General features: G+C 39.3%; 1 long non-coding RNA gene across 1 annotated transcript in view; it reads right to left on the bottom strand.

Moving 5' to 3' along the window:
• The window catches only part of LOC119153235, a 37387-nt gene extending 26324 nt beyond the window's left edge, over nt 1-11063 (bottom strand). The window contains exons 1-5 of the long non-coding RNA XR_005106091.1: nt 7295-11063; nt 4765-4906; nt 4471-4590; nt 3664-3849; nt 3415-3546 (exon numbers count right to left, since the gene is read on the bottom strand). This is a non-coding gene — a long non-coding RNA (uncharacterized LOC119153235). The remainder of the gene's footprint in view (nt 1-3414; nt 3547-3663; nt 3850-4470; nt 4591-4764; nt 4907-7294) is intronic.
• Between the last annotated feature and the right edge of the window lie 274 nt (nt 11064-11337).

Raw genomic sequence — 11337 nt, 5'->3', positions numbered from 1 at the left:
CAGATGTTTAGCTCATAAATCCAGGCAAGAGGTGCCATCTAGCAGATAAAATATAAATTTTTTTCAGAGGAATTTTGAAAGGTATAAAATAAATTTAGGAAGTTTAAACAGGAAATAAGGCAGGATTCACAAGGCAAGGTATGGCTATTAAAGAAGGGCAACATGAGTTTTGTTTATGGAATAAATGTTCATTTCATAAACAAAGTTTTAAATTTAGAAATTAGATTACTGCCTAACACTCAAACAACTTTGGGACTAGTACCTCTTCCCTAAACTTTGTGAAGGCAGGGTACACTACTATCAAGCGGAACTTAACTGCCCTTTTACATTACTAAGGCTATTATGTTATACGTTAAATAACAAGATTATAAATTAGTTAATTCTTATCTCCCATTTAATATATAATTTATATATATAATTTAATAATAATACCACCTATTTAAGATATGAACTTCAGAAGTTTGTAGAGTGTGTTCCCTTGGGCATCTGTTCTGAAGGGGTGGTATATTTCTATCAGGCTAAATTTGCTTATGATGTGTCCTGGCTGTATAACATCACAAGGTGAGGAAAGGCAGAAATGGAAATAATAAAAGGCAAAGATACCCTGAGCTTATCACAGTGAACTAGCATGCAGGAATCTGACGTGTTTACATTCCGGTGAAGAGACAGTGAATTCCGACTCACCAGCTGCCTTTGCATAGTCTAACTGCTTTTGCAAACACTACTTTTTTTTTCCTCTTCCTCTTGGAGAGGAGAGCGCTATGTAACTTGTTTAACAAGCTGTGGCTGATAGCTGTTTATAGAAGGCTTTGATCAAAAACGAGCTAGCAAGAAAACTTATCTTGGACTAGATCTCCCCCTCAACCTTTCAACAAGAATCTACAACCAAGTGTACAAAACAGCAGAAAGCTCTTGAAAGGCTCTCTTGGGTTTGCTCAAGATAAAAATCCTGGTTTTCAGCTTTTGTCCTAATAGTTTACAAATGTGTTTATTTTTTCACATTGATTCATCTATTACAGCGCAAGTGATTGAACACACATTTCGGATTCCTATCTGGCTTACCCATTTTAAGGGCTTGGGTTGCAAGCAATCGACTGCAAAGGCTATAAAGAATAACAAAGCCCGAGTTAAAAGAGGGAACTGTCTATCCCAAACATCTTCTGTCATTTATATTCCTTATGAAAGCCAACGTAAATAGTTTTTTTTAAAAATACAGCCTTTTTAAAAAGCCTTGGGGTTCTGATGTAGAGTAGTTAGTTAACCTGTCCCCCATACGCAGCTCAGAGAAACGGGATATTGCCAGTGTCTACAAGACACTATTAGGAGTGACAGACTAATGTAAGCTTTGACTAGATGCATTCTGAAAGAGGGGGTGATGGCAGTTCTGACATAAAAAGGAGTGCTCCAGTAAAGCTGACTTCTAAGTAGCCTTACCATTTTAGAGAGCTTTTTTTAGACATTAACATTACAAACTGATAGCACGACTCATAACAGAAACCCGTCTTTAACCTTGAAAAAAACCACTTTTTCTGGTTCTATATACCACAAAGCTAACCTGATGAAGCACTCCGAACACAGCGGAGATGCTGAAACAGCTTTTAGAGGATCAAATCAAGGTCACGCAAGTTGGAAGTAAAAACTTAAAACCTAGAAAATGCTAACGCCGTATTCAGTTTCTGCTTTATGTTATTCTTACAGTTTAAGTAAGTTTAGGCAGAGTATACCTTTCATTTTGAAAGTAACATTTATTTTTCAATTTGTGACATTCCGGTTAGAATCAACAGATTTTATGCCCAGTTTCATGCCTTTATACCGTTACTTGAAGTACTTTTTATAGCCAGCTATTTGTTAAAGCCAGGCATGCATTTTCTTAACCTATATATGCGCAGCCGCCATTTGATGGCAATGCAAATCCAGCAAATAGATTTGAGGACCGAAGCACTGGACTTCTCTTAGTAGTTCACTGAGGGAGAAATAAATTTACATGGAAAACATGCACTCAAATTTAGAGATGTGACTGTCACAGCTGTGACTACAGACCTTTATTATACAACTATTTCTGTGTCCACCTTCCTGTGTAAAATGGTGCTAGTTCTCACTTGGTTTTCTGGAACCAAAAAATATAAGAAAAAGCGTTTATCTTGACAGTGAAAGGGGACTTTCAAAGAAGTGGAAGATGCCATCCTTAATACCTGTATCAATGTTCATCATTAGTGGCTAAGTATCTTTCACGCAGAATCGAAAGGCATTCCAAGGTCTTTCACGGACTTCACAGCAACTGCAGGCCCTCTTTCTCTCTGAACAAAATCTCTAGAAGATTTAAAACTCTTCAGCATCTTTCTTGTACCTTTCTGCATTATGCAATTTAACTAGCTGTCAGCTAGACCTGTACTGAAATTACCTGATGACAGCCAGGATTCAGCATCTAATGCAACTTAATATGCTGCATGTTTGTCTTTTTATTCCTCTAATGCCTGAAAGGCTGTTTATTATGTCCAATTTTTACTTAAATATTCAAAACACACATTCAAAATCCATTTAGAAAAGTGTGGAAATGTGCTAAATTCCACTAAAATAAAAACAACAACATAAAATCCAATCTAAGGGGAGAACCGAATGATAAAACTGTTTTCCAGAGAAAAACTTATTAAAAAATGCACCAAGCATACTTACGGCGAGTAGAATTCAGAGCGTACACCGTACTGGCTAAACGTAGGCAGTGCGTCAGTTATTTAACTTACTGAATTGCCATTCCTACACCAAGTGCAGGTCCCTGCAGGGTTTGTATGCTTTATGATTTTTATTATAAAATCAACTTCAAACAACATGAGAGTCTTTTTGCTATTCCTCGCGTGGTACGATCTTCCTGTGAAAAGATCCCAACGCTAGTCGTCTTTTAACACTAAGGTTTCAGGTGAGACCCGAAGAGAGATTTGGCAGAGTAAAAAGAGACCTCTTGGAAGGTGCTGACAAGCAGCAGAGCCTGACTAAAACGTGGGGTGAAACTGTGTAGTTTCTGTGTAGAAACTGAAGAGAAAAGTGATCCAAGAGCCTCTGTTTTGAGAGAAGGCCCATTCGACCGGTTCGGCTACAGATGGAGCTGAGACCAAAGTCCTTTCACACACCATGTCTGTGTTGTCCTTTACACCGACCTGTATTATCTCCATCCACATTTTAGATCAACTAAGCAAATGAACTGCAATCCAAGTGCTCTGTGCTCCCATCAAACAGGCTTGAATCTCAAATTATGAGTAAATCCAGCTGCGCATTTCAACAGATTAAGAACCGGCCTGTGCATGAAGCTCGCTGCCAGGTCCGTGCTCCTGGCTGATTCCAGCCAGCTCCAAGGACACCGTACTCAAAGTGGGCCTCACCATCGCGGCTTGAGCATCGCATCTTCGTGTAGGAACTCACCTGTATTCTACTAGTTTGCAGTTTATGTAAAGCAAGGGCAGATTTTTGAAGAAATCTGCATATACATCCTGCACTAGGCAGGAGTAGGATCACAGGATCCAGGAAACAGATGGCATGGAAGTTTATCGTTTCCTATCAACGAAAAAACTTTTTTCTATACATTGCACTTTTAACAGAATCATATTCCTCAAAGGGATCTATTCATGTATCTTTACATCTAGAAAGGATTACAGTAATCATCTCGCTTACCCTTCTGCAGAAACCAGGTGGCTTTATTATGCTCCTTTAATCAGTTTGAGTGTATGAATGTCCACTCATCTTCCTCCCAATGCACTTAATTTAGAAATTCTTTGTGGCTATTTCCTTCAAATATAACTTCTGTCTCTCATTCTGTCCCAGGAAATACTTGATCTTAATGACAGCAACAGTAATGATCTGAAACACAAAAAAACCCCCTCATAATTTGTTAGAGGCCAGGACATTGTGGTATGGAAAAGGAAAAAAAAAAAAAACAAAAAACAACAAACCCAAAACACTGGAAATAGGGAACACTGGGAAATGTATTTTAAACTTTATGCAGTAAACACAATGCAGCACCACGCAGGGATAACTATGGCTGGCACCCCCAGCCCAGCTCGGTAGCATTTGCAAGGCACTTTCGTTTCAGCTAGTTGACTGTCGAAAAGCAGAATATTGGCCTAGATTAATATTACTTCAAACCTAAGGCAATGTCTGTCAAAAGCAACTGGGGAAAACCCAGTGTATAACCTCATAAAAACAATTCAGACCACATTTCTCATGGTATAAATAGTTTTATACCAGCAAAAACCTAAGGTTTTAATCAAAAAGAAACAAGTTTTAACTCAAGCATTCATTTAACAAATGAACATATTCTAGAATTTCAGGATGATTTTAAACATACGTGAAAGTTTTGAAACGTCATTAGAAAAACACTCAAGTTACAAAATAGAAATGGAAGCTAAAATTTAAATTGCAATTTTACATCTAGACTACATTTGAAGAGCAAGTTTACAATATAAAATTTAAAATCATTACTATAGCAGTACTGCAGACTCTATGAAAGTGAAAAAAACCCTCAAACATTCAGTGACTGTTCCACTCTGAAGACAAAGATGGGTTGTACTTCTTAAGGCCAGTGTTTCCACACAAAGTGGTCTTGAAGGTAACAGTGTAATTTGCTTTGATTGTAACTGAGAAATAACATTCAAGCCAATACTGGGCTTTGTAGATAAACAGTATAAAAGTAAAAAATGTGCCCAATACTCAAATGCACAAGCAAGCTTAAAATCCACGTGTACAAAGAAGAAATTAGAAAAATAATGCACTTACCATTATTGTTTTTCTTTAACATATACATTTAGTTTATCCTTTGCTTTCTGCGATAGCTCGTTATTGGCGCTGTATTTGCCAGTTGTCAGCCCCTTTCCAAAGCTCAGCCATTTCCTAGTATCGCAATGCCACACTTCTTCACCTAGAAAGGTGCAATGTGTCACGTTACGCTTCAGTTCATCTTCACTAGAAAAACGGAATGTGCTTATTTTTAATCAGCCTAAAATAGTCTAATAGGGCAAGGCTTTACAAATACAAAATTTCCCTTTATATAAAAGGCAGCCTTTCAGCAAATGTTTTTCTTTAAAAATGAGAACTGGCTCCAAGTGGACCAGAACAGTAGCACAACTTCTCAAAGTTGCATTTTAATAGCATTGAATTCTCTAATGAAAAAAAAAAAAAAAAAAAAAAATCATTTTTTGGTTTTGGGATTTTTTTTCCATAAATTACTCAGGATGATTATAAGTAGGTTAACCCAGTATCAGAAGCTAACAGCGGCAGCAACAAAAATAGAGGAAGTTCACAATAAGGACAGAAGGTTTCAGAAAGTTACTCTAGAAACTTTTAGATCTTTATCAGAGATATGCAGCCACTGGAAAAGAATTAGAAGTCAAAAAAGTACATAAACACACCCCAAAAAAGATTTTCCTTTTTCAGTGGAAATGTATCCCAACATTATTGGCTACTAACAGCTCTTGGCTTCCCACAGACTCCACTGCTGCCAACGATCAGGTGATCAGAGCATCGCTGCATAGCCTGCCTTTGCTTGTTTGTACAGCGCAATGCACAAGCATAAAAGAAATTTTATTCTCTTGCCATAAAACTATTCAGGTATGTAGAAACTACAGTAACTAAGCAAGTTTCGGCCATTTATATTTTGCTAATTATAACTTGCTTTGATAAACCAGAAGAGGAATTAGGTAGTAATGGGTTAAAATAGAGAGAGGAGAGCAGTTAAGGTGGAATTCAGGCAGGGAGAAATAAAAGCCTGAAACTGGAGTGTGCATATAAGGAGGCAGGGGAAAGAAAAAAAAAAAAAAAAAAAAAAAAGAAATGGTTTGGTTACTAACTTAAAACTTTATTTAGCAAATCCCAGCTCACTATGTGATTGCTGGTTTGAATGTAATAGATCAGGTACTGCAGTACTGAACTCAGCCCCTGATAACAACAATCAATTGCAATTCAAACAACTTTTTTTTCTGCTCACTGCTCTACACAATCTAGGTTTGGGTGTTACCTAGTAAACAGTAATTTCAAATTCAGTTTAAAGCCTCTGATTCATTGCACAAGATGGATTAACTTTATTTTTAATTTGTTGTTATAGCAGTACATGAAGCAGATGAAAAAGTTCAAGCGCTTGAGCTTTGTGACTTAAATCTCCAGAAGCCAGATAAATCCTATCCTCCCTATATCCATTTTGCCGTGTCTGTTGTAAAATCTTCAAAATAACACAGTGTGCAGGACTCGCAGCTTTGACAGTAAGAAATACCGGAAAAGGCCATTCCTGAAAAGCACTATTAATCAAGCCATGCTAAGCTATTTTGTCAAAAATACTAGTAATTGTGTTAATTGCAAGGTTTCAGGTGACAATCAGCTAGCAAGCGCTGCTGATTGAGATGTATCTTTTAATGATAGCTTAGGTAATTATACTCAATCTACATTTACAGATTGCTTAGGCTGCTTGATTGAAGAAATTACTGATTAAATACTTGTAACCAGGGTTGGGATTGTTTCCTAGGAACAAGAACGCCAGGGCAGTAAACAAAATCTGCAGCTCTCAGCCTCTGCTCCTTCTCCGGCAGGACCGCGGGCTCAGCACCCAGCAGCAGTTGGCTGCGCGTCTGCTCACGATGGCAGGCGGGAGCCATTCGTACTTCTAGCACTGGCAAGTCCTCAAAGAGCACCACCGCATCCATTTGAAAATGAAAGTACACCCCACTAAAACTCCCACTGTATTGACAATCAAGTGTATTTAGAATTATCTGGCTTTACTGAAAGCTGCTCAGTGAAGTTATGCTGTTCATATCCACTGAAAACAGTTTCCTAGATGCTGCAAATAGTAAAAAGCTTCTGCATTGGAAGCGGACAATAAGGTCAACAGGAATGACCTGCAAATGTCCTTTATGTCCATTCACACCTAATTTTTGCCACGATGATTAGTCATTATAATGATAATCTACTCTAGAATTTATTTGTGGGCTTGCCAGCTGCCCCTGACTTTCTTCTCTGGCACATGAACAATTCAAACTGTTTTGCGTTTGTTTGGGTTTTTTAATATTAGATTCTTTTTGAAATGGTAAAACTGTATTTTTTCCCCAAAGTTTTGGAAAACTTGCCAAATAAGGTGTAAGGCAGTCAAGATTCAGGAAAATATTTATTTAGACTGCAAAAGAAAACAAACTAATTCCCACCTATTCCCTGCAATAAAAATGAATGACTGTAGCTCCAAAAGCTATAAAATATCATGAAACGTATACATCTGGTGTGCTTGGCCATATGATTAACGTACATGGCAACTACAACCTCTCACCTAAACCAGTGCACAGTACGCCCACTTTTGTCTTCAGGCTGTAACGCTGCTTTACCGTGTAGCTTACTCCGAAGCATCACATCCCAAGCACAGGTCCTGTTAACACCTTCAGGCAAGGCTCAAGTAAAGTTTCTGCACGTAAGGAAGATTTACTGCTCGTTAATTACTGTGATTACAATAATATCCATTAAGTTGTTCTCCATGGATAGACTGCTAACATTGCCAGAACATCACTTTAAAAAAAATGGAAATTTGTCAAGTGTAAAAGGAAGAGATCTGTATTGTTCACACGTAGGGGATGGCAGGCCTGAAACTGTGACTGCAGAAAGGGAAAGGCTTGCCCACCGTGGCGATCTCCTCTGTTTGGTTTGAGAATAAAATCTGCTCAACTGCATTTCATAGGTGTGAGAGAAGAGCACCCAGCTCGTAACTGTGGAGCTTCAGCATGAGCTAGGTATGTTGTCGTCAGTCACTATGAAGCCACGTGCCTTTCTAACATCCTTGGGAACAGACATGACTACTATGAAAATTTAATAAATGAAAACTTAAGGAACCTCACCAATAGAAGACTCTTGATGTCAGAAATCTACATCTGTTCTTTCCTCACCAGAAAACTGTCCATAATGTCTTGTTGTTAGTGAACTGCGGAGGAACTCGGCCCATTTCCCGAGCTCTGCCGGTATTCAAGGGATGCTTACCAGACGCTTGGTACCATGTACTACTGATACTGGCAGAGGAAGAGACGTATGTTGGGATGTGTATCCTCGTGGACTCTTCCTTCCACCTTCCTAGAGAAGCAGATCTTCACGTGCTGTTCTCACCATCGCATGTTTCTTACTGAACCTGTTCACCTTGTATAAATGAATCGCTGCTTACTATTGGAGAATAAGAAGGAAAAGATTCTTTGGCCTCAGTGTTCTGGGAGAATCAGGCAGGTTACTATTTGAACGCACATTTTTGTATTTCACAAATACTAGCAGTCATTAAGCAAGCGAGTGCAACAAGCCACAGATGCAGAAACTCTAGCTGTCTGCTGAGCAGCATTCAGCATGTCAGCAGACCCGTCTGATCGGGCCCTGAGGCTGGAAGGGTAAGACAGTGACTACAGCCTGAGGGCCCGTTAGCTTCCTAGCATCAGGAATTACTGGGTTTATGCACCCCCACCAACAGAAACATGTACAGGTGTGGGATACCTACAAAGTTAGAAAGCAACACCTGATACAAAATACCGAGGTCCTCATAAAGCTTAGAGCATTGGACGCTGGTGCCGATGTCTCTCTTGGATTTTCCCAACAAAGGGCAGCTTTTCCCTAAGGATGGATCACTCCCATCTTTGCATTCTGAGACTAAAGGCTTCAGTAGTTCTGCATTGTTCGGTGATTTTGTCATTCACTGCAAGCAATGCTTTAGAAGCACTTCTATGAGATGGTCTATTACATGACCAGATTGCCTCGACGTCTTAGCATGCATTTGAAGTTCTCCCCAAATACTAAGCCTGAAAAAATCACAGGTACAAAGTAGAACATAATAGTGAAGTTTGACACTGATTGGCATACTATGAATAGCTAAGACAGACCAAAGGTACATAAATGACAATTATAAATGACAGTTGGAATATTTATCTTGCATTAGCACTTACATTTGTCATAGTGAGGCACTACATTATTGTTATACAAGTACAACTTTATGCAAGATCAAACTTCTATTCTCAGCCCTGAAAGAGACTTGATTTTTCAAATTAAGTTCCAGGGTTATAGCTCTATTCCTGAATGTGACTGGAGATGTTATCTTGACTCCACTGAGCATATCGGCACCTGTCTCTTGCCTAAACGTCTTTGTGATTCAGTAACCAGACATCCCTGTGACAGAACCCCCCAGCAGCCCGATACAGTCTGTCCACAACACAGCAGCGTAACACAAAGCACATCTCACAGCGGCTTTCAATTAAATAGCCAGTCAAGGAGACCGAATGCACAGTGCTGGCATTTTGATAAAGCGGTGTAGTAAGAGCAGTTGCTCTGAAGTACAAGATCTAACTTGTAAAGCCGCCTCAGTCAGAAGAAATTCAAATTGACATTTTAACAAAGAGAATGGCATCGGAAAAAGATTGTATGGAGACTGCTCGGTGATTTCCCATCCTGAAAATGGGAAACCCACGGTAGATAATTAAATACTTACATGGCAGAGGAGAGAATATGGGGAACATGACAATAGCCTGTTGATGAGAATGCTCCCTGAAGTAGTGGGAGTCCTGGATTCAAGTCTCGATTTCTCATGTCTCTTACTGAATTGCATTGGGGAGAAATAGTAGGATAGGGATCTAGCTCGAGGGATGGATCACGAAACCTGCAGAGAGACAGGGACCTTACTGCATTCCACAGGAAAATTTTGAAGAGGCATCTTTTGCCAGTCTAACTAGGCGCTGTTAGCAGCAGGGTAACTCCTGTGCTCCTCGGTGTGCTCCTGCACAGTCCTGCAGCCTACCTGGTGTCGGTATTTGTACAGTAGAACAGAACAGCTTGCTTACTCATGCTCCAAGAAAAGAAAAAAAAAAAAATCGTAGTTTTCAGTCAGACCAGCAAGCTGATCCGTTCTGTGGAGCTGCGTAATCACCAGAACCAATTGCGTAACCAAGAGAGAACAGACACTGGAGGATGCCCCTTTCAGAGCAGCAAAATCTTCATCCAGCTGAAACCACACTCCGGATAACCCTGTCTTCAGTGCTTCACTATTACCTGATTGTTCTTTGCTCATTAGTTGCTTTTTTTGGTGGATTTTATTGCCAGTCCCGGTACTGGAACAGTAACCTCTAGCAAAGGGATACAGCAGGCAGAGAGAAGTAGCGTTCTGAGATCAGGTAAAGGCATGTGGCAAAGTGATGTTACCCACTAAAGATCCACTCTGTGGGGCTAGCACTCTCACTAACCAGCAACAAAAATTGTCGTAACTCTTGCCGAGAAGTGACATCACACGACTTTTGACGGATTTGTAAGAATGGGTACAGACTGAATTTAACTAGTTACAGTTTGTTAATGCTACAGCTGCTCCAATGTATTTTCTACTTTATAACATACAAATTAGTCTTCAGTAACAACCAGACTAGCAAAACACACTTGACTGCGTATGAGCTAGGCTTGTTTATGACAGTTTTTACATTCATCCTTTTAATCTACAATGCTCTACACATCATCTACTACTGTGAATCCTTCAGAAAAAAAATCTTACGTAGGTAAAGAACTGATTATGCAATAAAGTAGGAAACTGTCAGGTCTATGCTGCTCCCCAATGCTCAGGAAAAATGCTTTAGATAAAAATACTAATTTATGGCAAGTTTCAGATCCTTTATACTCCTCTATGTATTAGCCTGCCAATTCAACCTTTATCCTCACAGATGATCTATGATAATATGCCTTGGAATTTTTTTCCGTAACAATGAATATCCAGGAGTAGTATTAAGCCAGCAGCACAACTGTTTTTATTTTCAAATAGCCTGGCACATTGCATTTAATAACCAACCACATACACCATCAAGCATCTACTTATGAACAATAAGCATTCATGACCTAGCTAAGAATAATCCTAAATTTGTCGTACTGGAACGTACTGTGATGCTGCCTCTCAGTTTGAGTAACTCCTCCCTCAACCTTCAGAAATGCAACTCCTGTAGCCAGCATTTTAATTAGTATTAGTTAATTCAGGACAATACAGTATTATCTGTTATTTTTGGTATTTACAAAAACAAAAACACCCTCACGTCCCACCTCGCTCCCCCCCCCCCACCAAAAAGAAAAAAAAAAAAAAGGTAAGACAGTAGGCTTGCTTCTCAAACATCAAGAAAAACAACTGCTTGAGGAGTCATGCCACCTTTAACAAGTCTTAACATCCAGAACTTGGATCCTCCCTACCAAATAAGACTTGGCAAAATAATAATACAAGACAGTCTACGTCATACACAAAGCAAACTTCAGAGAGAAAATTAACCAACAGTTGAGCCTGGATGGGTGTACTCGGAATGTGTCCGGAAAGCTGTTATAGTGACACAG

Source organism: Falco rusticolus, chromosome 1, assembly GCF_015220075.1.
Source record: "Falco rusticolus isolate bFalRus1 chromosome 1, bFalRus1.pri, whole genome shotgun sequence".
Lineage (NCBI taxonomy): Eukaryota > Metazoa > Chordata > Aves > Falconiformes > Falconidae > Falco > Falco rusticolus.
Note: the sequence above shows the minus strand (reverse complement) of the source record. Positions and strands in the feature narration are given on the sequence as shown.